General features: G+C 44.8%; 21 non-coding genes across 21 annotated transcripts; all 21 read left to right on the plus strand.

The window, feature by feature from the left end:
* The first annotated feature begins 900 nt into the window (after positions 1-900).
* Positions 901-1,091, plus strand: LOC141148963 (U2 spliceosomal RNA). Its single transcript, XR_012245279.1, has one exon. It is a non-coding gene; the product is annotated as a U2 spliceosomal RNA (small nuclear RNA).
* A 1,114-nt stretch (positions 1,092-2,205) lies between these two features.
* Positions 2,206-2,396, plus strand: LOC141148964 (U2 spliceosomal RNA). Its single transcript, XR_012245280.1, has one exon. It is a non-coding gene; the product is annotated as a U2 spliceosomal RNA (small nuclear RNA).
* Positions 2,397-3,511: 1,115 nt separating this feature from the next.
* LOC141148965 (U2 spliceosomal RNA) lies at positions 3,512-3,702 on the plus strand. Its single transcript, XR_012245281.1, has one exon. It is a non-coding gene; the product is annotated as a U2 spliceosomal RNA (small nuclear RNA).
* A 1,115-nt stretch (positions 3,703-4,817) lies between these two features.
* On the plus strand, positions 4,818-5,008 carry LOC141148966 (U2 spliceosomal RNA). Its single transcript, XR_012245282.1, has one exon. It is a non-coding gene; the product is annotated as a U2 spliceosomal RNA (small nuclear RNA).
* Positions 5,009-6,123: 1,115 nt separating this feature from the next.
* On the plus strand, positions 6,124-6,314 carry LOC141148967 (U2 spliceosomal RNA). The gene has a single exon (XR_012245283.1). It is a non-coding gene; the product is annotated as a U2 spliceosomal RNA (small nuclear RNA).
* A 1,115-nt stretch (positions 6,315-7,429) lies between these two features.
* Positions 7,430-7,620, plus strand: LOC141148968 (U2 spliceosomal RNA). The gene has a single exon (XR_012245284.1). It is a non-coding gene; the product is annotated as a U2 spliceosomal RNA (small nuclear RNA).
* Positions 7,621-8,735: 1,115 nt separating this feature from the next.
* Positions 8,736-8,926, plus strand: LOC141148969 (U2 spliceosomal RNA). The gene has a single exon (XR_012245285.1). It is a non-coding gene; the product is annotated as a U2 spliceosomal RNA (small nuclear RNA).
* A 1,115-nt stretch (positions 8,927-10,041) lies between these two features.
* LOC141149914 (U2 spliceosomal RNA) lies at positions 10,042-10,232 on the plus strand. Its single transcript, XR_012246192.1, has one exon. It is a non-coding gene; the product is annotated as a U2 spliceosomal RNA (small nuclear RNA).
* Positions 10,233-11,347: 1,115 nt separating this feature from the next.
* On the plus strand, positions 11,348-11,538 carry LOC141149915 (U2 spliceosomal RNA). Its single transcript, XR_012246193.1, has one exon. It is a non-coding gene; the product is annotated as a U2 spliceosomal RNA (small nuclear RNA).
* A 1,115-nt stretch (positions 11,539-12,653) lies between these two features.
* On the plus strand, positions 12,654-12,844 carry LOC141148970 (U2 spliceosomal RNA). The gene has a single exon (XR_012245286.1). It is a non-coding gene; the product is annotated as a U2 spliceosomal RNA (small nuclear RNA).
* Positions 12,845-13,959: 1,115 nt separating this feature from the next.
* On the plus strand, positions 13,960-14,150 carry LOC141148972 (U2 spliceosomal RNA). The gene has a single exon (XR_012245288.1). It is a non-coding gene; the product is annotated as a U2 spliceosomal RNA (small nuclear RNA).
* Positions 14,151-15,265: 1,115 nt separating this feature from the next.
* LOC141148973 (U2 spliceosomal RNA) lies at positions 15,266-15,456 on the plus strand. Its single transcript, XR_012245289.1, has one exon. It is a non-coding gene; the product is annotated as a U2 spliceosomal RNA (small nuclear RNA).
* Positions 15,457-16,571: 1,115 nt separating this feature from the next.
* On the plus strand, positions 16,572-16,762 carry LOC141148974 (U2 spliceosomal RNA). Its single transcript, XR_012245290.1, has one exon. It is a non-coding gene; the product is annotated as a U2 spliceosomal RNA (small nuclear RNA).
* A 1,115-nt stretch (positions 16,763-17,877) lies between these two features.
* Positions 17,878-18,068, plus strand: LOC141148975 (U2 spliceosomal RNA). Its single transcript, XR_012245291.1, has one exon. It is a non-coding gene; the product is annotated as a U2 spliceosomal RNA (small nuclear RNA).
* A 1,115-nt stretch (positions 18,069-19,183) lies between these two features.
* On the plus strand, positions 19,184-19,374 carry LOC141148976 (U2 spliceosomal RNA). Its single transcript, XR_012245292.1, has one exon. It is a non-coding gene; the product is annotated as a U2 spliceosomal RNA (small nuclear RNA).
* A 1,115-nt stretch (positions 19,375-20,489) lies between these two features.
* LOC141148977 (U2 spliceosomal RNA) lies at positions 20,490-20,680 on the plus strand. Its single transcript, XR_012245293.1, has one exon. It is a non-coding gene; the product is annotated as a U2 spliceosomal RNA (small nuclear RNA).
* Positions 20,681-21,795: 1,115 nt separating this feature from the next.
* Positions 21,796-21,986, plus strand: LOC141148979 (U2 spliceosomal RNA). Its single transcript, XR_012245294.1, has one exon. It is a non-coding gene; the product is annotated as a U2 spliceosomal RNA (small nuclear RNA).
* Positions 21,987-23,097: 1,111 nt separating this feature from the next.
* On the plus strand, positions 23,098-23,288 carry LOC141148980 (U2 spliceosomal RNA). Its single transcript, XR_012245295.1, has one exon. It is a non-coding gene; the product is annotated as a U2 spliceosomal RNA (small nuclear RNA).
* A 1,115-nt stretch (positions 23,289-24,403) lies between these two features.
* Positions 24,404-24,594, plus strand: LOC141148981 (U2 spliceosomal RNA). Its single transcript, XR_012245296.1, has one exon. It is a non-coding gene; the product is annotated as a U2 spliceosomal RNA (small nuclear RNA).
* A 1,114-nt stretch (positions 24,595-25,708) lies between these two features.
* LOC141148982 (U2 spliceosomal RNA) lies at positions 25,709-25,899 on the plus strand. Its single transcript, XR_012245297.1, has one exon. It is a non-coding gene; the product is annotated as a U2 spliceosomal RNA (small nuclear RNA).
* A 1,115-nt stretch (positions 25,900-27,014) lies between these two features.
* On the plus strand, positions 27,015-27,205 carry LOC141148984 (U2 spliceosomal RNA). The gene has a single exon (XR_012245299.1). It is a non-coding gene; the product is annotated as a U2 spliceosomal RNA (small nuclear RNA).
* Positions 27,206-27,649: the final 444 nt, after the last annotated feature.

Here is a 27,649-nt window from a genome sequence, read left to right on the forward strand (position 1 = left end):
TCTTTCTAGCTCTCCCTTTTTACTTCCTTTTGGATAAACAGACATATTAGGCAAGCATTTTGGAGCTTTCACCTAAATAACTACAGGTGGTGAGATAAGCTGCACAATATAATTGACCTTTCAGTATATTGTTGCACACACACCATCTATTTAGCAAATGCCCTTGTTATCAACAGCAGCCTTTTAAACTCACCTGAGCTAACAGGTATGTGCGCTGGTTACTCTGCTGCGCTTAAAATTTCTTTATTGGTTTGCTACAATGCCTTTTCTGAAACGTTGTCTCCTTCTGCTGGAACACTGACTTCTTTCATTTAATGCCTGCAGACTATAAAAGAGAACCCAACCCAAAAAGTTTGGTTGATTAGTCTGTGGCATTCTGTTAAACTGTTGCTTATGGCGGTCTCTGTGAGCTTCTCAGCGACATTCAGCCAGCCAGGTATCCTGCCTGCAGTAGATGGAATGTGGCAATGGAACGCTGGCTGCGCGTGTCATAATAGGCTCTGAGCCTTTATATACCTGTGCACAGCAGCAGCCACCTTCAGTCTGCTGCTGGACAGCCAGCAGCAGCAGCAGCAGGAGAGGTATGTAATCAGGAGCCCTCCTGCTAAGGGTAGACAGCTGCTCGTTCCACCCCACCCCCCGCCTTAATTGGTTCTCCTCCCTTCCAACGGTGTTGAGGCGGGTGGGAACAGCAAGGGGTGAAGGTGCTGTGTTTAAAGAGGTGGAGTTATGCAGATCTAAAACGCGTGGATTGCAGCAGCAGCAAGCCGAAAAGTGCAGGCATGTAAGGGATCTAGAGGTTGACAACATGTCTTCTTAACGGGAGTCCAGGAGCTCATCTCCACAAATGGACTTTTCAGGATCCTTGGGTGGCTCCGTAGTTTGAAACCAATTCTGGTTATCGCTTCTCGGCCTTTTGGCTAAGATCAAGTGTAGTATCTGTTCTTATCAGTTTAATATCTGATACGTCCCCTATCTGGGGACCATATATTAAATGGATTTTTAGAACAGGGAGATGGAAAAAGAGCTTGCTCTGTCCACTCCACGCATTGACCTGGTATTGCAGTATCTCCAGGACCGGTGCACCCCTTCTTTAATGCAGTTTCTAAAATCAGAAAGAATTGAATTCAATGTTTTTTGTTCATTTTGCTTGTTTGTCGGATTTTTGATGGACTCTTTGGCTTTGCTTTTCTTCTCCTCATTGGATTTTTCATGTTCAAAGTTGCAGAAGCCAGATTACAAGCTCATTTTGGTTCAACTTCAGCAACTGTGCATTGCATTGCCATGTAATGTGATGCAATGCTATCTTTCTAGCTCTCCCTTTTTACTTCCTTTTGGATAAACAGACATATTAGGCAAGCATTTTGGAGCTTTCACCTAAATAACTACAGGTGGTGAGATAAGCTGCACAATATAATTGACCTTTCAGTATATTGTTGCACACACACCATCTATTTAGCAAATGCCCTTGTTATCAACAGCAGCCTTTTAAACTCACCTGAGCTAACAGGTATGTGCGCTGGTTACTCTGCTGCGCTTAAAATTTCTTTTTTGGTTTGCTTCAATGCCTTTTCTGAAACGTTGTCTCCTTCTGCTGGAACACTGACTTCTTTCATTTAATGCCTGCAGACTATAAAAGAGAACCCAACCCAAAAAGTTTGGTTGATTAGTCTGTGGCATTCTGTTAAACTGTTGCTTATGGCGGTCTCTGTGAGCTTCTCAGCGACATTCAGCCAGCCAGGTATCCTGCCTGCAGTAGATGGAATGTGGCAATGGAACGCTGGCTGCGCGTGTCATAATAGGCTCTGAGCCTTTATTTTCCTGTGCACAGCAGCAGCCACCTTCAGTCTGCTGCTGGACAGCCAGCAGCAGCAGCAGCAGGAGAGGTATGTAATCAGGAGCCCTCCTGCTAAGGGTAGACAGCTGCTCGTTCCACCCCACCCCCCGCCTTAATTGGTTCTCCTCCCTTCCAACGGTGTTGAGGCGGGTGGGAACAGCAGGGGGTGAAGGTGCTGTGTTTAATGAGATGGAGTTATGCAGATCTAAAACGCGTGGATTGCAGCAGCAGCAAGCCGAAAAGTGCAGGCATGTAAGGGATCTAGAGGTTGACAACATGTCTTCTTAACGGGAGTCCAGGAGCTCATCTCCACAAATGGACTTTTCAGGATCCTTGGGTGGCTCCGTAGTTTGAAACCAATTCTGGTTATCGCTTCTCGGCCTTTTGGCTAAGATCAAGTGTAGTATCTGTTCTTATCAGTTTAATATCTGATACGTCCCCTATCTGGGGACCATATATTAAATGGATTTTTAGAACAGGGAGATGGAAAAAGAGCTTGCTCTGTCCACTCCACGCATTGACCTGGTATTGCAGTATCTCCAGGACCGGTGCACCCCTTCTTTAATGCAGTTTCTAAAATCAGAAAGAATTGAATTCAATGTTTTTTGTTCATTTTGCTTGTTTGTCGGATTTTGGGATGGACTCTTTGGCTTTGCTTTTCTTCTCCTCATTGGATTTTTCATGTTCAAAGTTGCAGAAGCCAGATTACAAGCTCATTTTGGTTCAACTTCAGCAACTGTGCATTGCATTGCCATGTAATGTGATGCAATGCTATCTTTCTAGCTCTCCCTTTTTACTTCCTTTTGGATAAACAGACATATTAGGCAAGCGTTTTGGAGCTTTCACCTAAATAACTACAGGTGGTGAGATAAGCTGCACAATATAATTGACCTTTCAGTATATTGTTGCACACACACCATCTATTTAGCAAATGCCCTTGTTATCAACAGCAGCCTTTTAAACTCACCTGAGCTAACAGGTATGTGCGCTGGTTACTCTGCTGCGCTTAAAATTTCTTTTTTGGTTTGCTACAATGCCTTTTCTGAAACGTTGTCTCCTTCTGCTGGAACACTGACTTCTTTCATTTAATGCCTGCAGACTATAAAAGAGAACCCAACCCAAAAAGTTTGGTTGATTAGTCTGTGGCATTCTGTTAAACTGTTGCTTATGGCGGTCTCTGTGAGCTTCTCAGCGACATTCAGCCAGCCAGGTATCCTGCCTGCAGTAGATGGAATGTGGCAATGGAACGCTGGCTGCGCGTGTCATAATAGGCTCTGAGCCTTTATATACCTGTGCACAGCAGCAGCCACCTTCAGTCTGCTGCTGGACAGCCAGCAGCAGCAGCAGCAGGAGAGGTATGTAATCAGGAGCCCTCCTGCTAAGGGTAGACAGCTGCTCGTTCCACCCCACCCCCCGCCTTAATTGGTTCTCCTCCCTTCCAACGGTGTTGTGGCGGGTGGGAACAGCAGGGGGTGAAGGTGCTGTGTTTAAAGAGGTGGAGTTATGCAGATCTAAAACGCGTGGATTGCAGCAGCAGCAAGCCAAAAAGTGCAGGCATGTAAGGGATCTAGAGGTTGACAACATGTCTTCTTAACGGGAGTCCAGGAGCTCATCTCCACAAATGGACTTTTCAGGATCCTTGGGTGGCTCCGTAGTTTGAAACCAATTCTGGTTATCGCTTCTCGGCCTTTTGGCTAAGATCAAGTGTAGTATCTGTTCTTATCAGTTTAATATCTGATACGTCCCCTATCTGGGGACCATATATTAAATGGATTTTTAGAACAGGGAGATGGAAAAAGAGCTTGCTCTGTCCACTCCACGCATTGACCTGGTATTGCAGTATCTCCAGGACCGGTGCACCCCTTCTTTAATGCAGTTTCTAAAATCAGAAAGAATTGAATTCAATGTTTTTTGTTCATTTTGCTTGTTTGTCGGATTTTGGGATGGACTCTTTGGCTTTGCTTTTCTTCTCCTCATTGGATTTTTCATGTTCAAAGTTGCAGAAGCCAGATTACAAGCTCATTTTGGTTCAACTTCAGCAACTGTGCATTGCATTGCCATGTAATGTGATGCAATGCTATCTTTCTAGCTCTCCCTTTTTACTTCCTTTTGGATAAACAGACATATTAGGCAAGCATTTTGGAGCTTTCACCTAAATAACTACAGGTGGTGAGATAAGCTGCACAATATAATTGACCTTTCAGTATATTGTTGCACACACACCATCTATTTAGCAAATGCCCTTGTTATCAACAGCAGCCTTTTAAACTCACCTGAGCTAACAGGTATGTGCGCTGGTTACTCTGCTGCGCTTAAAATTTCTTTTTTGGTTTGCTACAATGCCTTTTCTGAAACGTTGTCTCCTTCTGCTGGAACACTGACTTCTTTCATTTAATGCCTGCAGACTATAAAAGAGAACCCAACCCAAAAAGTTTGGTTGATTAGTCTGTGGCATTCTGTTAAACTGTTGCTTATGGCGGTCTCTGTGAGCTTCTCAGCGACATTCAGCCAGCCAGGTATCCTGCCTGCAGTAGATGGAATGTGGCAATGGAACGCTGGCTGCGCGTGTCATAATAGGCTCTGAGCCTTTATATACCTGTGCACAGCAGCAGCCACCTTCAGTCTGCTGCTGGACAGCCAGCAGCAGCAGCAGCAGGAGAGGTATGTAATCAGGAGCCCTCCTGCTAAGGGTAGACAGCTGCTCGTTCCACCCCACCCCCCGCCTTAATTGGTTCTCCTCCCTTCCAACGGTGTTGAGGCGGGTGGGAACAGCAGGGGGTGAAGGTGCTGTGTTTAAAGAGGTGGAGTTATGCAGATCTAAAACGCGTGGATTGCAGCAGCAGCAAGCCGAAAAGTGCAGGCATGTAAGGGATCTAGAGGTTGACAACATGTCTTCTTAACGGGAGTCCAGGAGCTCATCTCCACAAATGGACTTTTCAGGATCCTTGGGTGGCTCCGTAGTTTGAAACCAATTCTGGTTATCGCTTCTCGGCCTTTTGGCTAAGATCAAGTGTAGTATCTGTTCTTATCAGTTTAATATCTGATACGTCCCCTATCTGGGGACCATATATTAAATGGATTTTTAGAACAGGGAGATGGAAAAAGAGCTTGCTCTGTCCACTCCACGCATTGACCTGGTATTGCAGTATCTCCAGGACCGGTGCACCCCTTCTTTAATGCAGTTTCTAAAATCAGAAAGAATTGAATTCAATGTTTTTTGTTCATTTTGCTTGTTTGTCGGATTTTGGGATGGACTCTTTGGCTTTGCTTTTCTTCTCCTCATTGGATTTTTCATGTTCAAAGTTGCAGAAGCCAGATTACAAGCTCATTTTGGTTCAACTTCAGCAACTGTGCATTGCATTGCCATGTAATGTGATGCAATGCTATCTTTCTAGCTCTCCCTTTTTACTTCCTTTTGGATAAACAGACATATTAGGCAAGCATTTTGGAGCTTTCACCTAAATAACTACAGGTGGTGAGATAAGCTGCACAATATAATTGACCTTTCAGTATATTGTTGCACACACACCATCTATTTAGCAAATGCCCTTGTTATCAACAGCAGCCTTTTAATCTCACCTGAGCTAACAGGTATGTGCGCTGGTTACTCTGCTGCGCTTAAAATTTCTTTTTTGGTTTGCTACAATGCTTTTTCTGAAACGTTGTCTCCTTCTGCTGGAACACTGACTTCTTTCATTTAATGCCTGCAGACTATAAAAGAGAACCCAACCCAAAAAGTTTGGTTGATTAGTCTGTGGCATTCTGTTAAACTGTTGCTTATGGCGGTCTCTGTGAGCTTCTCAGCGACATTCAGCCAGCCAGGTATCCTGCCTGCAGTAGATGGAATGTGGCAATGGAACGCTGGCTGCGCGTGTCATAATAGGCTCTGAGCCTTTATATACCTGTGCACAGCAGCAGCCACCTTCAGTCTGCTGCTGGACAGCCAGCAGCAGCAGCAGCAGGAGAGGTATGTAATCAGGAGCCCTCCTGCTAAGGGTAGACAGCTGCTCGTTCCACCCCACCCCCCGCCTTAATTGGTTCTCCTCCCTTCCAACGGTGTTGAGGCGGGTGGGAACAGCAGGGGGTGAAGGTGCTGTGTTTAAAGAGGTGGAGTTATGCAGATCTAAAACGCGTGGATTGCAGCAGCAGCAAGCCAAAAAGTGCAGGCATGTAAGGGATCTAGAGGTTGACAACATGTCTTTTTAACGGGAGTCCAGGAGCTCATCTCCACAAATGGACTTTTCAGGATCCTTGGGTGGCTCCGTAGTTTGAAACCAATTCTGGTTATCGCTTCTCGGCCTTTTGGCTAAGATCAAGTGTAGTATCTGTTCTTATCAGTTTAATATCTGATACGTCCCCTATCTGGGGACCATATATTAAATGGATTTTTAGAACAGGGAGATGGAAAAAGAGCTTGCTCTGTCCACTCCACGCATTGACCTGGTATTGCAGTATCTCCAGGACCGGTGCACCCCTTCTTTAATGCAGTTTCTAAAATCAGAAAGAATTGAATTCAATGTTTTTTGTTCATTTTGCTTGTTTGTCGGATTTTGGGATGGACTCTTTGGCTTTGCTTTTCTTCTCCTCATTGGATTTTTCATGTTCAAAGTTGCAGAAGCCAGATTACAAGCTCATTTTGGTTCAACTTCAGCAACTGTGCATTGCATTGCCATGTAATGTGATACAATGCTATCTTTCTAGCTCTCCCTTTTTACTTCCTTTTGGATAAACAGACATATTAGGCAAGCATTTTGGAGCTTTCACCTAAATAACTACAGGTGGTGAGATAAGCTGCACAATATAATTGACCTTTCAGTATATTGTTGCACACACACCATCTATTTAGCAAATGCCCTTGTTATCAACAGCAGCCTTTTAAACTCACCTGAGCTAACAGGTATGTGCGCTGGTTACTCTGCTGCGCTTAAAATTTCTTTTTTGGTTTGCTACAATGCCTTTTCTGAAACGTTGTCTCCTTCTGCTGGAACACTGACTTCTTTCATTTAATGCCTGCAGACTATAAAAGAGAACCCAACCCAAAAAGTTTGGTTGATTAGTCTGTGGCATTCTGTTAAACTGTTGCTTATGGCGGTCTCTGTGAGCTTCTCAGCGACATTCAGCCAGCCAGGTATCCTGCCTGCAGTAGATGGAATGTGGCAATGGAACGCTGGCTGCGCGTGTCATAATAGGCTCTGAGCCTTTATATACCTGTGCACAGCAGCAGCCACCTTCAGTCTGCTGCTGGACAGCCAGCAGCAGCAGCAGCAGGAGAGGTATGTAATCAGGAGCCCTCCTGCTAAGGGTAGACAGCTGCTCGTTCCACCCCACCCCCCGCCTTAATTGGTTCTCCTCCCTTCCAACGGTGTTGAGGCGGGTGGGAACAGCAGGGGGTGAAGGTGCTGTGTTTAAAGAGGTGGAGTTATGCAGATCTAAAACGCGTGGATTGCAGCAGCAGCAAGCCGAAAAGTGCAGGCATGTAAGGGATCTAGAGGTTGACAACATGTCTTCTTAACGGGAGTCCAGGAGCTCATCTCCACAAATGGACTTTTCAGGATCCTTGGGTGGCTCCGTAGTTTGAAACCAATTCTGGTTATCGCTTCTCGGCCTTTTGGCTAAGATCAAGTGTAGTATCTGTTCTTATCAGTTTAATATCTGATACGTCCCCTATCTGGGGACCATATATTAAATGGATTTTTAGAACAGGGAGATGGAAAAAGAGCTTGCTCTGTCCACTCCACGCATTGACCTGGTATTGCAGTATCTCCAGGACCGGTGCACCCCTTCTTTAATGCAGTTTCTAAAATCAGAAAGAATTGAATTCAATGTTTTTTGTTCATTTTGCTTGTTTGTCGGATTTTGGGATGGACTCTTTGGCTTTGCTTTTCTTCTCCTCATTGGATTTTTCATGTTCAAAGTTGCAGAAGCCAGATTACAAGCTCATTTTGGTTCAACTTCAGCAACTGTGCATTGCATTGCCATGTAATGTGATGCAATGCTATCTTTCTAGCTCTCCCTTTTTACTTCCTTTTGGATAAACAGACATATTAGGCAAGCATTTTGGAGCTTTCACCTAAATAACTACAGGTGGTGAGATAAGCTGCACAATATAATTGACCTTTCAGTATATTGTTGCACACACACCATCTATTTAGCAAATGCCCTTGTTATCAACAGCAGCCTTTTAAACTCACCTGAGCTAACAGGTATGTGCGCTGGTTACTCTGCTGCGCTTAAAATTTCTTTTTTGGTTTGCTACAATGCCTTTTCTGAAACGTTGTCTCCTTCTGCTGGAACACTGACTTCTTTCATTTAATGCCTGCAGACTATAAAAGAGAACCCAACCCAAAAAGTTTGGTTGATTAGTCTGTGGCATTCTGTTAAACTGTTGCTTATGGCGGTCTCTGTGAGCTTCTCAGCGACATTCAGCCAGCCAGGTATCCTGCCTGCAGTAGATGGAATGTGGCAATGGAACGCTGGCTGCGCGTGTCATAATAGGCTCTGAGCCTTTATATACCTGTGCACAGCAGCAGCCACCTTCAGTCTGCTGCTGGACAGCCAGCAGCAGCAGCAGCAGGAGAGGTATGTAATCAGGAGCCCTCCTGCTAAGGGTAGACAGCTGCTCGTTCAACCCCACCCCCTGCCTTAATTGGTTCTCCTCCCTTCCAACGGTGTTGAGGCAGGTGGGAACAGCAGGGGGTGAAGGTGCTGTGTTTAAAGAGGTGGAGTTATGCAGATCTAAAACGCGTGGATTGCAGCAGCAGCAAGCCGAAAAGTGCAGGCATGTAAGGGATCTAGAGGTTGACAACATGTCTTCTTAACGGGAGTCCAGGAGCTCATCTCCACAAATGGACTTTTCAGGATCCTTGGGTGGCTCCGTAGTTTGAAACCAATTCTGGTTATCGCTTCTCGGCCTTTTGGCTAAGATCAAGTGTAGTATCTGTTCTTATCAGTTTAATATCTGATACGTCCCCTATCTGGGGACCATATATTAAATGGATTTTTAGAACAGGGAGATGGAAAAAGAGCTTGCTCTGTCCACTCCACGCATTGACCTGGTATTGCAGTATCTCCAGGACCGGTGCACCCCTTCTTTAATGCAGTTTCTAAAATCAGAAAGAATTGAATTCAATGTTTTTTGTTCATTTTGCTTGTTTGTCGGATTTTGGGATGGACTCTTTGGCTTTGCTTTTCTTCTCCTCATTGGATTTTTCATGTTCAAAGTTGCAGAAGCCAGATTACAAGCTCATTTTGGTTCAACTTCAGCAACTGTGCATTGCATTGCCATGTAATGTGATGCAATGCTATCTTTCTAGCTCTCCCTTTTTACTTCCTTTTGGATAAACAGACATATTAGGCAAGCATTTTGGAGCTTTCACCTAAATAACTACAGGTGGTGAGATAAGCTGCACAATATAATTGACCTTTCAGTATATTGTTGCACACACACCATCTATTTAGCAAATGCCCTTGTTATCAACAGCAGCCTTTTAAACTCACCTGAGCTAACAGGTATGTGCGCTGGTTACTCTGCTGCGCTTAAAATTTCTTTTTTGGTTTGCTACAATGCCTTTTCTGAAACGTTGTCTCCTTCTGCTGGAACACTGACTTCTTTCATTTAATGCCTGCAGACTATAAAAGAGAACCCAACCCAAAAAGTTTGGTTGATTAGTCTGTGGCATTCTGTTAAACTGTTGCTTATGGCGGTCTCTGTGAGCTTCTCAGCGACATTCAGCCAGCCAGGTATCCTGCCTGCAGTAGATGGAATGTGGCAATGGAACGCTGGCTGCGCGTGTCATAATAGGCTCTGAGCCTTTATATACCTGTGCACAGCAGCAGCCACCTTCAGTCTGCTGCTGGACAGCCAGCAGCAGCAGCAGCAGGAGAGGTATGTAATCAGGAGCCCTCCTGCTAAGGGTAGACAGCTGCTCGTTCCACCCCACCCCCCGCCTTAATTGGTTCTCCTCCCTTCCAACGGTGTTGAGGCGGGTGGGAACAGCAGGGGGTGAAGGTGCTGTGTTTAAAGAGGTGGACTTATGCAGATCTAAAACGCGTGGATTGCAGCAGCAGCAAGCCGAAAAGTGCAGGCATGTAAGGGATCTAGAGGTTGACAACATGTCTTCTTAACGGGAGTCCAGGAGCTCATCTCCACAAATGGACTTTTCAGGATCCTTGGGTGGCTCCGTAGTTTGAAACCAATTCTGGTTATCGCTTCTCGGCCTTTTGGCTAAGATCAAGTGTAGTATCTGTTCTTATCAGTTTAATATCTGATACGTCCCCTATCTGGGGACCATATATTAAATGGATTTTTAGAACAGGGAGATGGAAAAAGAGCTTGCTCTGTCCACTCCACGCATTGACCTGGTATTGCAGTATCTCCAGGACCGCTGCACCCCTTCTTTAATGCAGTTTCTAAAATCAGAAAGAATTGAATTCAATGTTTTTTGTTCATTTTGCTTGTTTGTCGGATTTTGGGATGGACTCTTTGGCTTTGCTTTTCTTCTCCTCATTGGATTTTTCATGTTCAAAGTTGCAGAAGCCAGATTACAAGCTCATTTTGGTTCAACTTCAGCAACTGTGCATTGCATTGCCATGTAATGTGATGCAATGCTATCTTTCTAGCTCTCCCTTTTTACTTCCTTTTGGATAAACAGACATATTAGGCAAGCATTTTGGAGCTTTCACCTAAATAACTACAGGTGGTGAGATAAGCTGCACAATATAATTGACCTTTCAGTATATTGTTGCACACACACCATCTATTTAGCAAATGCCCTTGTTATCAACAGCAGCCTTTTAAACTCACCTGAGCTAACAGGTATGTGCGCTGGTTACTCTGCTGCGCTTAAAATTTCTTTTTTGGTTTGCTACAATGCCTTTTCTGAAACGTTGTCTCCTTCTGCTGGAACACTGACTTCTTTCATTTAATGCCTGCAGACTATAAAAGAGAACCCAACCCAAAAAGTTTGGTTGATTAGTCTGTGGCATTCTGTTAAACTGTTGCTTATGGCGGTCTCTGTGAGCTTCTCAGCGACATTCAGCCAGCCAGGTATCCTGCCTGCAGTAGATGGAATGTGGCAATGGAACGCTGGCTGCGCGTGTCATAATAGGCTCTGAGCCTTTATATACCTGTGCACAGCAGCAGCCACCTTCAGTCTGCTGCTGGACAGCCAGCAGCAGCAGCAGCAGGAGAGGTATGTAATCAGGAGCCCTCCTGCTAAGGGTAGACAGCTGCTCGTTCAACCCCACCCCCTGCCTTAATTGGTTCTCCTCCCTTCCAACGGTGTTGAGGCAGGTGGGAACAGCAGGGGGTGAAGGTGCTGTGTTTAAAGAGGTGGAGTTATGCAGATCTAAAACGCGTGGATTGCAGCAGCAGCAAGCCGAAAAGTGCAGGCATGTAAGGGATCTAGAGGTTGACAACATGTCTTCTTAACGGGAGTCCAGGAGCTCATCTCCACAAATGGACTTTTCAGGATCCTTGGGTGGCTCCGTAGTTTGAAACCAATTCTGGTTATCGCTTCTCGGCCTTTTGGCTAAGATCAAGTGTAGTATCTGTTCTTATCAGTTTAATATCTGATACGTCCCCTATCTGGGGACCATATATTAAATGGATTTTTAGAACAGGGAGATGGAAAAAGAGCTTGCTCTGTCCACTCCACGCATTGACCTGGTATTGCAGTATCTCCAGGACCGCTGCACCCCTTCTTTAATGCAGTTTCTAAAATCAGAAAGAATTGAATTCAATGTTTTTTGTTCATTTTGCTTGTTTGTCGGATTTTGGGATGGACTCTTTGGCTTTGCTTTTCTTCTCCTCATTGGATTTTTCATGTTCAAAGTTGCAGAAGCCAGATTACAAGCTCATTTTGGTTCAACTTCAGCAACTGTGCATTGCATTGCCATGTAATGTGATGCAATGCTATCTTTCTAGCTCTCCCTTTTTACTTCCTTTTGGATAAACAGACATATTAGGCAAGCATTTTGGAGCTTTCACCTAAATAACTACAGGTGGTGAGATAAGCTGCACAATATAATTGACCTTTCAGTATATTGTTGCACACACACCATCTATTTAGCAAATGCCCTTGTTATCAACAGCAGCCTTTTAAACTCACCTGAGCTAACAGGTATGTGCGCTGGTTACTCTGCTGCGCTTAAAATTTCTTTTTTGGTTTGCTACAATGCCTTTTCTGAAACGTTGTCTCCTTCTGCTGGAACACTGACTTCTTTCATTTAATGCCTGCAGACTATAAAAGAGAACCCAACCCAAAAAGTTTGGTTGATTAGTCTGTGGCATTCTGTTAAACTGTTGCTTATGGCGGTCTCTGTGAGCTTCTCAGCGACATTCAGCCAGCCAGGTATCCTGCCTGCAGTAGATGGAATGTGGCAATGGAACGCTGGCTGCGCGTGTCATAATAGGCTCTGAGCCTTTATATACCTGTGCACAGCAGCAGCCACCTTCAGTCTGCTGCTGGACAGCCAGCAGCAGCAGCAGCAGGAGAGGTATGTAATCAGGAGCCCTCCTGCTAAGGGTAGACAGCTGCTCGTTCAACCCCACCCCCTGCCTTAATTGGTTCTCCTCCCTTCCAACGGTGTTGAGGCAGGTGGGAACAGCAGGGGGTGAAGGTGCTGTGTTTAAAGAGGTGGAGTTATGCAGATCTAAAACGCGTGGATTGCAGCAGCAGCAAGCCGAAAAGTGCAGGCATGTAAGGGATCTAGAGGTTGACAACATGTCTTCTTAACGGGAGTCCAGGAGCTCATCTCCACAAATGGACTTTTCAGGATCCTTGGGTGGCTCCGTAGTTTGAAACCAATTCTGGTTATCGCTTCTCGGCCTTTTGGCTAAGATCAAGTGTAGTATCTGTTCTTATCAGTTTAATATCTGATACGTCCCCTATCTGGGGACCATATATTAAATGGATTTTTAGAACAGGGAGATGGAAAAAGAGCTTGCTCTGTCCACTCCACGCATTGACCTGGTATTGCAGTATCTCCAGGACCGGTGCACCCCTTCTTTAATGCAGTTTCTAAAATCAGAAAGAATTGAATTCAATGTTTTTTGTTCATTTTGCTTGTTTGTCGGATTTTGGGATGGACTCTTTGGCTTTGCTTTTCTTCTCCTCATTGGATTTTTCATGTTCAAAGTTGCAGAAGCCAGATTACAAGCTCATTTTGGTTCAACTTCAGCAACTGTGCATTGCATTGCCATGTAATGTGATGCAATGCTATCTTTCTAGCTCTCCCTTTTTACTTCCTTTTGGATAAACAGACATATTAGGCAAGCATTTTGGAGCTTTCACCTAAATAACTACAGGTGGTGAGATAAGCTGCACAATATAATTGACCTTTCAGTATATTGTTGCACACACACCATCTATTTAGCAAATGCCCTTGTTATCAACAGCAGCCTTTTAAACTCACCTGAGCTAACAGGTATGTGCGCTGGTTACTCTGCTGCGCTTAAAATTTCTTTTTTGGTTTGCTACAATGCCTTTTCTGAAACGTTGTCTCCTTCTGCTGGAACACTGACTTCTTTCATTTAATGCCTGCAGACTATAAAAGAGAACCCAACCCAAAAAGTTTGGTTGATTAGTCTGTGGCATTCTGTTAAACTGTTGCTTATGGCGGTCTCTGTGAGCTTCTCAGCGACATTCAGCCAGCCAGGTATCCTGCCTGCAGTAGATGGAATGTGGCAATGGAACGCTGGCTGCGCGTGTCATAATAGGCTCTGAGCCTTTATATACCTGTGCACAGCAGCAGCCACCTTCAGTCTGCTGCTGGACAGCCAGCAGCAGCAGCAGCAGGAGAGGTATGTAATCAGGAGCCCTCCTGCTAAGGGTAGACAGCTGCTCGTTCCACCCCACCCCCCGCCTTAATTGGTTCTCCTCCCTTCCAACGGTGTTGAGGCGGGTGGGAACAGCAGGGGGTGAAGGTGCTGTGTTTAAAGAGGTGGAGTTATGCAGATCTAAAACGCGTGGATTGCAGCAGCAGCAAGCCGAAAAGTGCAGGCATGTAAGGGATCTAGAGGTTGACAACATGTCTTCTTAACGGGAGTCCAGGAGCTCATCTCCACAAATGGACTTTTCAGGATCCTTGGGTGGCTCCGTAGTTTGAAACCAATTCTGGTTATCGCTTCTCGGCCTTTTGGCTAAGATCAAGTGTAGTATCTGTTCTTATCAGTTTAATATCTGATACGTCCCCTATCTGGGGACCATATATTAAATGGATTTTTAGAACAGGGAGATGGAAAAAGAGCTTGCTCTGTCCACTCCACGCATTGACCTGGTATTGCAGTATCTCCAGGACCGGTGCACCCCTTCTTTAATGCAGTTTCTAAAATCAGAAAGAATTTAATTCAATGTTTTTTGCTCATTTTGCTTGTTTGTCGGATTTTGGGATGGACTCTTTGGCTTTGCTTTTCTTCTCCTCATTGGATTTTTCATGTTCAAAGTTGCAGAAGCCAGATTACAAGCTCATTTTGGTTCAACTTCAGCAACTGTGCATTGCATTGCCATGTAATGTGATGCAATGCTATCTTTCTAGCTCTCCCTTTTTACTTCCTTTTGGATAAACAGACATATTAGGCAAGCATTTTGGAGCTTTCACCTAAATAACTACAGGTGGTGAGATAAGCTGCACAATATAATTGACCTTTCAGTATATTGTTGCACACACACCATCTATTTAGCAAATGCCCTTGTTATCAACAGCAGCCTTTTAAACTCACCTGAGCTAACAGGTATGTGCGCTGGTTACTCTGCTGCGCTTAAAATTTCTTTTTTGGTTTGCTACAATGCCTTTTCTGAAACGTTGTCTCCTTCTGCTGGAACACTGACTTCTTTCATTTAATGCCTGCAGACTATAAAAGAGAACCCAACCCAAAAAGTTTGGTTGATTAGTCTGTGGCATTCTGTTAAACTGTTGCTTATGGCGGTCTCTGTGAGCTTCTCAGCGACATTCAGCCAGCCAGGTATCCTGCCTGCAGTAGATGGAATGTGGCAATGGAACGCTGGCTGCACGTGTCATAATAGGCTCTGAGCCTTTATATACCTGTGCACAGCAGCAGCCACCTTCAGTCTGCTGCTGGACAGCCAGCAGCAGCAGCAGCAGGAGAGGTATGTAATCAGGAGCCCTCCTGCTAAGGGTAGACAGCTGCTCGTTCCACCCCACCCCCCGCCTTAATTGGTTCTCCTCCCTTCCAACGGTGTTGAGGCGGGTGGGAACAGCAGGGGGTGAAGGTGCTGTGTTTAAAGAGGTGGAGTTATGCAGATCTAAAACGCGTGGATTGCAGCAGCAGCAAGCCGAAAAGTGCAGGCATGTAAGGGATCTAGAGGTTGACAACATGTCTTTTTAACAGGAGTCCAGGAGCTCATCTCCACAAATGGACTTTTCAGGATCCTTGGGTGGCTCCGTAGTTTGAAACCAATTCTGGTTATCGCTTCTCGGCCTTTTGGCTAAGATCAAGTGTAGTATCTGTTCTTATCAGTTTAATATCTGATACGTCCCCTATCTGGGGACCATATATTAAATGGATTTTTAGAACAGGGAGATGGAAAAAGAGCTTGCTCTGTCCACTCCACGCATTGACCTGGTATTGCAGTATCTCCAGGACCGGTGCACCCCTTCTTTAATGCAGTTTCTAAAAACAGAAAGAATTGAATTCAATGTTTTTTGTTCATTTTGCTTGTTTGTCGGATTTTGGGATGGACTCTTTGGCTTTGCTTTTCTTCTCCTCATTGGATTTTTCATGTTCAAAGTTGCAGAAGCCAGATTACAAGCTCATTTTGGTTCAACTTCAGCAACTGTGCATTGCATTGCCATGTAATGTGATGCAATGCTATCTTTCTAGCTCTCCCTTTTTACTTCCTTTTGGATAAACAGACATATTAGGCAAGCATTTTGGAGCTTTCACCTAAATAACTACAGGTGGTGAGATAAGCTGCACAATATAATTGACCTTTCAGTATATTGTTGCACACACACCATCTATTTAGCAAATGCCCTTGTTATCAACAGCAGCCTTTTAAACTCACCTGAGCTAACAGGTATGTGCGCTGGTTACTCTGCTGCGCTTAAAATTTCTTTTTTGGTTTGCTACAATGCCTTTTCTGAAACGTTGTCTCCTTCTGCTGGAACACTGACTTCTTTCATTTAATGCCTGCAGACTATAAAAGAGAACCCAACCCAAAAAGTTTGGTTGATTAGTCTGTGGCATTCTGTTAAACTGTTGCTTATGGCGGTCTCTGTGAGCTTCTCAGCGACATTCAGCCAGCCAGGTATCCTGCCTGCAGTAGATGGAATGTGGCAATGGAACGCTGGCTGCGCGTGTCATAATAGGCTCTGAGCCTTTATATACCTGTGCACAGCAGCAGCCACCTTCAGTCTGCTGCTGGACAGCCAGCAGCAGCAGCAGCAGGAGAGGTATGTAATCAGGAGCCCTCCTGCTAAGGGTAGACAGCTGCTCGTTCCACCCCACCCCCCGCCTTAATTGGTTCTCCTCCCTTCCAACGGTGTTGAGGCGGGTGGGAACAGCAGGGGGTGAAGGTGCTGTGTTTAAAGAGGTGGAGTTATGCAGATCTAAAACGCGTGGATTGCAGCAGCAGCAAGCCGAAAAGTGCAGGCATGTAAGGGATCTAGAGGTTGACAACATGTCTTCTTAACGGGAGTCCAGGAGCTCATCTCCACAAATGGACTTTTCAGGATCCTTGGGTGGCTCCGTAGTTTGAAACCAATTCTGGTTATCGCTTCTCGGCCTTTTGGCTAAGATCAAGTGTAGTATCTGTTCTTATCAGTTTAATATCTGATACGTCCCCTATCTGGGGACCATATATTAAATGGATTTTTAGAACAGGGAGATGGAAAAAGAGCTTGCTCTGTCCACTCCACGCATTGACCTGGTATTGCAGTATCTCCAGGACCGGTGCACCCCTTCTTTAATGCAGTTTCTAAAATCAGAAAGAATTGAATTCAATGTTTTTTGTTCATTTTGCTTGTTTGTCGGATTTTGGGATGGACTCTTTGGCTTTGCTTTTCTTCTCCTCATTGGATTTTTCATGTTCAAAGTTGCAGAAGCCAGATTACAAGCTCATTTTGGTTCAACTTCAGCAACTGTGCATTGCATTGCCATGTAATGTGATGCAATGCTATCTTTCTAGCTCTCCTTTTTTACTTCCTTTTGGATAAACAGACATATTAGGCAAGCATTTTGGAGCTTTCACCTAAATAACTACAGGTGGTGAGAGAAGCTGCACAATATAATTGACCTTTCAGTATATTGTTGCACACACACCATCTATTTAGCAAATGCCCTTGTTATCAACAGCAGCCTTTTAAACTCACCTGAGCTAACAGGTATGTGCGCTGGTTACTCTGCTGCGCTTAAAATTTCTTTTTTGGTTTGCTACAATGCCTTTTCTGAAACGTTGTCTCCTTCTGCTGGAACACTGACTTCTTTCATTTAATGCCTGCAGACTATAAAAGAGAACCCAACCCAAAAAGTTTGGTTGATTAGTCTGTGGCATTCTGTTAAACTGTTGCTTATGGCGGTCTCTGTGAGCTTCTCAGCGACATTCAGCCAGCCAGGTATCCTGCCTGCAGTAGATGGAATGTGGCAATGGAACGCTGGCTGCGCGTGTCATAATAGGCTCTGAGCCTTTATATACCTGTGCACAGCAGCAGCCACCTTCAGTCTGCTGCTGGACAGCCAGCAGCAGCAGCAGCAGGAGAGGTATGTAATCAGGAGCCCTCCTGCTAAGGGTAGACAGCTGCTCGTTCCACCCCACCCCCCGCCTTAATTGGTTCTCCTCCCTTCCAACGGTGTTGAGGCGGGTGGGAACAGCAGGGGGTGAAGGTGCTGTGTTTAAAGAGGTGGAGTTATGCAGATCTAAAACGCGTGGATTGCAGCAGCAGCAAGCCGAAAAGTGCAGGCATGTAAGGGATCTAGAGGTTGACAACATGTCTTCTTAACGGGAGTCCAGGAGCTCATCTCCACAAATGGACTTTTCAGGATCCTTGGGTGGCTCCGTAGTTTGAAACCAATTCTGGTTATCGCTTCTCGGCCTTTTGGCTAAGATCAAGTGTAGTATCTGTTCTTATCAGTTTAATATCTGATACGTCCCCTATCTGGGGACCATATATTAAATGGATTTTTAGAACAGGGAGATGGAAAAAGAGCTTGCTCTGTCCACTCCACGCATTGACCTGGTATTGCAGTATCTCCAGGACCGGTGCACCCCTTCTTTAATGCAGTTTCTAAAATCAGAAAGAATTGAATTCAATGTTTTTTGTTCATTTTGCTTGTTTGTCGGATTTTGGGATGGACTCTTTGGCTTTGCTTTTCTTCTCCTCATTGGATTTTTCATGTTCAAAGTTGCAGAAGCCAGATTACAAGCTCATTTTGGTTCAACTTCAGCAACTGTGCATTGCATTGCCATGTAATGTGATGCAATGCTATCTTTCTAGCTCTCCTTTTTTACTTCCTTTTGGATAAACAGACATATTAGGCAAGCATTTTGGAGCTTTCACCTAAATAACTACAGGTGGTGAGATAAGCTGCACAATATAATTGACCTTTCAGTATATTGTTGCACACACACCATCTATTTAGCAAATGCCCTTGTTATCAACAGCAGCCTTTTAAACTCACCTGAGCTAACAGGTATGTGCGCTGGTTACTCTGCTGCGCTTAAAATTTCTTTTTTGGTTTGCTACAATGCCTTTTCTGAAACGTTGTCTCCTTCTGCTGGAACACTGACTTCTTTCATTTAATGCCTGCAGACTATAAAAGAGAACCCAACCCAAAAAGTTTGGTTGATTAGTCTGTGGCATTCTGTTAAACTGTTGCTTATGGCGGTCTCTGTGAGCTTCTCAGCGACATTCAGCCAGCCAGGTATCCTGCCTGCAGTAGATGGAATGTGGCAATGGAACGCTGGCTGCGCGTGTCATAATAGGCTCTGAGCCTTTATATACCTGTGCACAGCAGCAGCCACCTTCAGTCTGCTGCTGGACAGCCAGCAGCAGCAGCAGCAGGAGAGGTATGTAATCAGGAGCCCTCCTGCTAAGGGTAGACAGCTGCTCGTTCCACCCCACCCCCCGCCTTAATTGGTTCTCCTCCCTTCCAACGGTGTTGAGGCGGGTGGGAACAGCAGGGGGTGAAGGTGCTGTGTTTAAAGAGGTGGAGTTATGCAGATCTAAAACGCGTGGATTGCAGCAGCAGCAAGCCGAAAAGTGCAGGCATGTAAGGGATCTAGAGGTTGACAACATGTCTTCTTAACGGGAGTCCAGGAGCTCATCTCCACAAATGGACTTTTCAGGATCCTTGGGTGGCTCCGTAGTTTGAAACCAATTCTGGTTATCGCTTCTCGGCCTTTTGGCTAAGATCAAGTGTAGTATCTGTTCTTATCAGTTTAATATCTGATACGTCCCCTATCTGGGGACCATATATTAAATGGATTTTTAGAACAGGGAGATGGAAAAAGAGCTTGCTCTGTCCACTCCACGCATTGACCTGGTATTGCAGTATCTCCAGGACCGGTGCACCCCTTCTTTAATGCAGTTTCTAAAATCAGAAAGAATTGAATTCAATGTTTTTTGTTCATTTTGCTTGTTTGTCGGATTTTGGGATGGACTCTTTGGCTTTGCTTTTCTTCTCCTCATTGGATTTTTCATGTTCAAAGTTGCAGAAGCCAGATTACAAGCTCATTTTGGTTCAACTTCAGCAACTGTGCATTGCATTGCCATGTAATGTGATGCAATGCTATCTTTCTAGCTCTCCCTTTTTACTTCCTTTTGGATAAACAGACATATTAGGCAAGCATTTTGGAGCTTTCACCTAAATAACTACAGGTGGTGAGATAAGCTGCACAATATAATTGACCTTTCAGTATATTGTTGCACACACACCATCTATTTAGCAAATGCCCTTGTTATCAACAGCAGCCTTTTAAACTCACCTGAGCTAACAGGTATGTGCGCTGGTTACTCTGCTGCGCTTAAAATTTCTTTTTTGGTTTGCTACAATGCCTTTTCTGAAACGTTGTCTCCTTCTGCTGGAACACTGACTTCTTTCATTTAATGCCTGCAGACTATAAAAGAGAACCCAACCCAAAAAGTTTGGTTGATTAGTCTGTGGCATTCTGTTAAACTGTTGCTTATGGCGGTCTCTGTGAGCTTCTCAGCGACATTCAGCCAGCCAGGTATCCTGCCTGCAGTAGATGGAATGTGGCAATGGAACGCTGGCTGCGCGTGTCATAATAGGCTCTGAGCCTTTATATACCTGTGCACAGCAGCAGCCACCTTCAGTCTGCTGCTGGACAGCCAGCAGCAGCAGCAGCAGGAGAGGTATGTAATCAGGAGCCCTCCTGCTAAGGGTAGACAGCTGCTCGTTCCACCCCACCCCCCGCCTTAATTGGTTCTCCTCCCTTCCAACGGTGTTGAGGCGGGTGGGAACAGCAGGGGGTGAAGGTGCTGTGTTTAAAGAGGTGGAGTTATGCAGATCTAAAACGCGTGGATTGCAGCAGCAGCAAGCCGAAAAGTGCAGGCATGTAAGGGATCTAGAGGTTGACAACATGTCTTCTTAACGGGAGTCCAGGAGCTCATCTCCACAAATGGACTTTTCAGGATCCTTGGGTGGCTCCGTAGTTTGAAACCAATTCTGGTTATCGCTTCTCGGCCTTTTGGCTAAGATCAAGTGTAGTATCTGTTCTTATCAGTTTAATATCTGATACGTCCCCTATCTGGGGACCATATATTAAATGGATTTTTAGAACAGGGAGATGGAAAAAGAGCTTGCTCTGTCCACTCCACGCATTGACCTGGTATTGCAGTATCTCCAGGACCGGTGCACCCCTTCTTTAATGCAGTTTCTAAAATCAGAAAGAATTGAATTCAATGTTTTTTGTTCATTTTGCTTGTTTGTCGGATTTTGGGATGGACTCTTTGGCTTTGCTTTTCTTCTCCTCATTGGATTTTTCATGTTCAAAGTTGCAGAAGCCAGATTACAAGCTCATTTTGGTTCAACTTCAGCAACTGTGCATTGCATTGCCATGTAATGTGATGCAATGCTATCTTTCTAGCTCTCCCTTTTTACTTCCTTTTGGATAAACAGACATATTAGGCAAGCATTTTGGAGCTTTCACCTAAATAACTACAGGTGGTGAGATAAGCTGCACAATATAATTGACCTTTCAGTATATTGTTGCACACACACCATCTATTTAGCAAATGCCCTTGTTATCAACAGCAGCCTTTTAAACTCACCTGAGCTAACAGGTATGTGCGCTGGTTACTCTGCTGCGCTTAAAATTTCTTTTTTGGTTTGCTACAATGCCTTTTCTGAAACGTTGTCTCCTTCTGCTGGAACACTGACTTCTTTCATTTAATGCCTGCAGACTATAAAAGAGAACCCAACCCAAAAAGTTTGGTTGATTAGTCTGTGGCATTCTGTTAAACTGTTGCTTATGGCGGTCTCTGTGAGCTTCTCAGCGACATTCAGCCAGCCAGGTATCCTGCCTGCAGTAGATGGAATGTGGCAATGGAACGCTGGCTGCGCGTGTCATAATAGGCTCTGAGCCTTTATATACCTGTGCACAGCAGCAGCCACCTTCAGTCTGCTGCTGGACAGCCAGCAGCAGCAGCAGCAGGAGAGGTATGTAATCAGGAGCCCTCCTGCTAAGGGTAGACAGCTGCTCGTTCCACCCCACCCCCCGCCTTAATTGGTTCTCCTCCCTTCCAACGGTGTTGAGGCAGGTGGGAACAGCAGGGGGTGAAGGTGCTGTGTTTAAAGAGGTGGAGTTATGCAGATCTAAAACGCGTGGATTGCAGCAGCAGCAAGCCGAAAAGTGCAGGCATGTAAGGGATCTAGAGGTTGACAACATGTCTTCTTAACGGGAGTCCAGGAGCTCATCTCCACAAATGGACTTTTCAGGATCCTTGGGTGGCTCCGTAGTTTGAAACCAATTCTGGTTATCGCTTCTCGGCCTTTTGGCTAAGATCAAGTGTAGTATCTGTTCTTATCAGTTTAATATCTGATACGTCCCCTATCTGGGGACCATATATTAAATGGATTTTTAGAACAGGGAGATGGAAAAAGAGCTTGCTCTGTCCACTCCACGCATTGACCTGGTATTGCAGTATCTCCAGGACCGGTGCACCCCTTCTTTAATGCAGTTTCTAAAATCAGAAAGAACTGAATTCAATGTTTTTGTTCATTTTGCTTGTTTGTCGGATTTTGGGATGGACTCTTTGGCTTTGCTTTTCTTCTCCTCATTGGATTTTTCATGTTCAAAGTTGCAGAAGCCAGATTACAAGCTCATTTTGGTTCAACTTCAGCAACTGTGCATTGCATTGCCATGTAATGTGATGCAATGCTATCTTTCTAGCTCTCCCTTTTTACTTCCTTTTGGATAAACAGACATATTAGGCAAGCATTTTGGAGCTTTCACCTAAATAACTACAGGTGGTGAGATAAGCTGCACAATATAATTGACCTTTCAGTATATTGTTGCACACACACCATCTATTTAGCAAATGCCCTTGTTATCAACAGCAGCCTTTTAAACTCACCTGAGCTAACAGGTATGTGCGCTGGTTACTCTGCTGCGCTTAAAATTTATTTTTTGGTTTGCTACAATGCCTTTTCTGAAACGTTGTCTCCTTCTGCTGGAACACTGACTTCTTTCATTTAATGCCTGCAGACTATAAAAGAGAACCCAACCCAAAAAGTTTGGTTGATTAGTCTGTGGCATTCTGTTAAACTGTTGCTTATGGCGGTCTCTGTGAGCTTCTCAGCGACATTCAGCCAGCCAGGTATCCTGCCTGCAGTAGATGGAATGTGGCAATGGAACGCTGGCTGCGCGTGTCATAATAGGCTCTGAGCCTTTATATACCTGTGCACAGCAGCAGCCACCTTCAGTCTGCTGCTGGACAGCCAGCAGCAGCAGCAGGAGAGGTATGTAATCAGGAGCCCTCCTGCTAAGGGTAGACAGCTGCTCGTTCCACCCCACCCCCCGCCTTAATTGGTTCTCCTCCCTTCCAACGGTGTTGAGGCGGGTGGGAACAGCAGGGGGTGAAGGTGCTGTGTTTAAAGAGGTGGAGTTATGCAGATCTAAAACGCGTGGATTGCAGCAGCAGCAAGCCGAAAAGTGCAGGCATGTAAGGGATCTAGAGGTTGACAACATGTCTTCTTAACGGGAGTCCAGGAGCTCATCTCCACAAATGGACTTTTCAGGATCCTTGGGTGGCTCCGTAGTTTGAAACCAATTCTGGTTATCGCTTCTCGGCCTTTTGGCTAAGATCAAGTGTAGTATCTGTTCTTATCAGTTTAATATCTGATACGTCCCCTATCTGGGGACCATATATTAAATGGATTTTTAGAACAGGGAGATGGAAAAAGAGCTTGCTCTGTCCACTCCACGCATTGACCTGGTATTGCAGTATCTCCAGGACCGGTGCACCCCTTCTTTAATGCAGTTTCTAAAATCAGAAAGAATTGAATTCAATGTTTTTTGTTCATTTTGCTTGTTTGTCGGATTTTGGGATGGACTCTTTGGCTTTGCTTTTCTTCTCCTCATTGGATTTTTCATGTTCAAAGTTGCAGAAGCCAGATTACAAGCTCATTTTGGTTCAACTTCAGCAACTGTGCATTGCATTGCCATGTAATGTGATGCAATGCTATCTTTCTAGCTCTCCCTTTTTACTTCCTTTTGGATAAACAGACATATTAGGCAAGCATTTTGGAGCTTTCACCTAAATAACTACAGGTGGTGAGATAAGCTGCACAATATAATTGACCTTTCAGTATATTGTTGCACACACACCATCTATTTAGCAAATGCCCTTGTTATCAACAGCAGCCTTTTAAACTCACCTGAGCTAACAGGTATGTGCGCTGGTTACTCTGCTGCGCTTAAAATTTCTTTTTTGGTTTGCTACAATGCCTTTTCTGAAACGTTGTCTCCTTCTGCTGGAACACTGACTTCTTTCATTTAATGCCTGCAGACTATAAAAGAGAACCCAACCCAAAAAGTTTGGTTGATTAGTCTGTGGCATTCTGTTAAACTGTTGCTTATGGCGGTCTCTGTGAGCTTCTCAGCGACATTCAGCCAGCCAGGTATCCTGCCTGCAGTAGATGGAATGTGGCAATGGAACGCTGGCTGCGCGTGTCATAATAGGCTCTGAGCCTTTATATACCTGTGCACAGCAGCAGCCACCTTCAGTCTGCTGCTGGACAGCCAGCAGCAGCAGCAGCAGGAGAGGTATGTAATCAGGAGCCCTCCTGCTAAGGGTAGACAGCTGCTCGTTCCACCCCACCCCCCGCCTTAATTGGTTCTCCTCCCTTCCAACGGTGTTGAGGCGGGTGGGAACAGCAGGGGGTGAAGGTGCTGTGTTTAAAGAGGTGGAGTTATGCAGATCTAAAACGCGTGGATTGCAGCAGCAGCAAGCCGAAAAGTGCAGGCATGTAAGGGATCTAGAGGTTGACAACATGTCTTCTTAACGGGAGTCCAGGAGCTCATCTCCACAAATGGACTTTTCAGGATCCTTGGGTGGCTCCGTAGTTTGAAACCAATTCTGGTTATCGCTTCTCGGCCTTTTGGCTAAGATCAAGTGTAGTATCTGTTCTTATCAGTTTAATATCTGATACGTCCCCTATCTGGGGACCATATATTAAATGGATTTTTAGAACAGGGAGATGGAAAAAGAGCTTGCTCTGTCCACTCCACGCATTGACCTGGTATTGCAGTATCTCCAGGACCGGTGCACCCCTTCTTTAATGCAGTTTCTAAAATCAGAAAGAATTGAATTCAATGTTTTTGTTCATTTTGCTTGTTTGTCGGATTTTGGGATGGACTCTTTGGCTTTGCTTTTCTTCTCCTCATTGGATTTTTCATGTTCAAAGTTGCAGAAGCCAGATTACAAGCTCATTTTGGTTCAACTTCAGCAACTGTGCATTGCATTGCCATGTAATGTGATGCAATGCTATCTTTCTAGCTCTCCCTTTTTACTTCCTTTTGGATAAACAGACATATTAGGCAAGCATTTTGGAGCTTTCACCTAAATAACTACAGGTGGTGAGATAAGCTGCACAATATAATTGACCTTTCAGTATATTGTTGCACACACACCATCTATTTAGCAAATGCCCTTGTTATCAACAGCAGCCTTTTAAACTCACCTGAGCTAACAGGTATGTGCGCTGGTTACTCTGCTGCGCTTAAAATTTCTTTTTTGGTTTGCTACAATGCCTTTTCTGAAACGTTGTCTCCTTCTGCTGGAACACTGACTTCTTTCATTTAATGCCTGCAGACTATAAAAGAGAACCCAACCCAAAAAGTTTGGTTGATTAGTCTGTGGCATTCTGTTAAACTGTTGCTTATGGCGGTCTCTGTGAGCTTCTCAGCGACATTCAGCCAGCCAGGTATCCTGCCTGCAGTAGATGGAATGTGGCAATGGAACGCTGGCTGCGCGTGTCATAATAGGCTCTGAGCCTTTATATACCTGTGCACAGCAGCAGCCACCTTCAGTCTGCTGCTGGACAGCCAGCAGCAGCAGCAGCAGGAGAGGTATGTAATCAGGAGCCCTCCTGCTAAGGGTAGACAGCTGCTCGTTCCACCCCACCCCCCGCCTTAATTGGTTCTCCTCCCTTCCAACGGTGTTGAGGCGGGTGGGAACAGCAGGGGGTGAAGGTGCTGTGTTTAAAGAGGTGGAGTTATGCAGATCTAAAACGCGTGGATTGCAGCAGCAGCAAGCCGAAAAGTGCAGGCATGTAAGGGATCTAGAGGTTGACAACATGTCTTCTTAACGGGAGTCCAGGAGCTCATCTCCACAAATGGACTTTTCAGGATCCTTGGGTGGCTCCGTAGTTTGAAACCAATTCTGGTTATCGCTTCTCGGCCTTTTGGCTAAGATCAAGTGTAGTATCTGTTCTTATCAGTTTAATATCTGATACGTCCCCTATCTGGGGACCATATATTAAATGGATTTTTAGAACAGGGAGATGGAAAAAGAGCTTGCTCTGTCCACTCCACGCATTGACCTGGTATTGCAGTATCTCCAGGACCGGTGCACCCCTTCTTTAATGCAGTTTCTAAAATCAGAAAGAATTGAATTCAATGTTTTTTGTTCATTTTGCTTGTTTGTCGGATTTTGGGATGGACTCTTTGGCTTTGCTTTTCTTCTCCTCATTGGATTTTTCATGTTCAAAGTTGCAGAAGCCAGATTACAAGCTCATTTTGGTTCAACTTCAGCAACTGTGCATTGCATTGCCATGTAATGTGATGCAATGCTATCTTTCTAGCTCTCCCTTTTTACTTCCTTTTGGATAAACAGACATATTAGGCAAGCATTTTGGAGCTTTCACCTAAATAACTACAGGTGGTGAGATAAGCTGCACAATATAATTGACCTTTCAGTATATTGTTGCACACACACCATCTATTTAGCAAATGCCCTTGTTATCAACAGCAGCCTTTTAAACTCACCTGAGCTAACAGGTATGTGCGCTGGTTACTCTGCTGCGCTTAAAATTTCTTTTTTGGTTTGCTACAATGCCTTTTCTGAAACGTTGTCTCCTTCTGCTGGAACACTGACTTCTTTCATTTAATGCCTGCAGACTATAAAAGAGAACCCAACCCAAAAAGTTTGGTTGATTAGTCTGTGGCATTCTGTTAAACTGTTGCTTATGGCGGTCTCTGTGAGCTTCTCAGCGACATTCAGCCAGCCAGGTATCCTGCCTGCAGTAGATGGAATGTGGCAATGGAACGCTGGCTGCGCGTGTCATAATAGGCTCTGAGCCTTTATATACCTGTGCACAGCAGCAGCCACCTTCAGTCTGCTGCTGGACAGCCAGCAGCAGCAGCAGCAGGAGAGGTATGTAATCAGGAGCCCTCCTGCTAAGGGTAGACAGCTGCTCGTTCCACCCCACCCCCCGCCTTAATTGGTTCTCCTCCCTTCCAACGGTGTTGAGGCGGGTGGGAACAGCAGGGGGTGAAGGTGCTGTGTTTAAAGAGGTGGAGTTATGCAGATCTAAAACGCGTGGATTGCAGCAGCAGCAAGCCGAAAAGTGCAGGCATGTAAGGGATCTAGAGGTTGACAACATGTCTTCTTAACGGGAGTCCAGGAGCTCATCTCCACAAATGGACTTTTCAGGATCCTTGGGTGGCTCCGTAGTTTGAAACCAATTCTGGTTATCGCTTCTCGGCCTTTTGGCTAAGATCAAGTGTAGTATCTGTTCTTATCAGTTTAATATCTGATACGTCCCCTATCTGGGGACCATATATTAAATGGATTTTTAGAACAGGGAGATGGAAAAAGAGCTTGCTCTGTCCACTCCACGCATTGACCTGGTATTGCAGTATCTCCAGGACCGGTGCACCCCTTCTTTAATGCAGTTTCTAAAATCAGAAAGAATTGAATTCAATGTTTTTTGTTCATTTTGCTTGTTTGTCGGATTTTGGGATGGACTCTTTGGCTTTGCTTTTCTTCTCCTCATTGGATTTTTCATGTTCAAAGTTGCAGAAGCCAGATTACAAGCTCATTTTGGTTCAACTTCAGCAACTGTGCATTGCATTGCCATGTAATGTGATGCAATGCTATCTTTCTAGCTCTCCCTTTTTACTTCCTTTTGGATAAACAGACATATTAGGCAAGCATTTTGGAGCTTTCACCTAAATAACTACAGGTGGTGAGATAAGCTGCACAATATAATTGACCTCTCAGTATATTGTTGCACACACACCATCTATTTAGCAAATGCCCTTGTTATCAACAGCAGCCTTTTAAACTCACCTGAGCTAACAGGTATGTGCGCTGGTTACTCTGCTG

Source organism: Phyllobates terribilis, unplaced genomic scaffold (genome assembly GCF_046119375.1).
Source record: "Phyllobates terribilis strain yellow unplaced genomic scaffold, ASM4611937v1 Scaffold_5__5_contigs__length_657084704, whole genome shotgun sequence".
NCBI classification, from domain to species: domain Eukaryota; kingdom Metazoa; phylum Chordata; class Amphibia; order Anura; family Dendrobatidae; genus Phyllobates; species Phyllobates terribilis.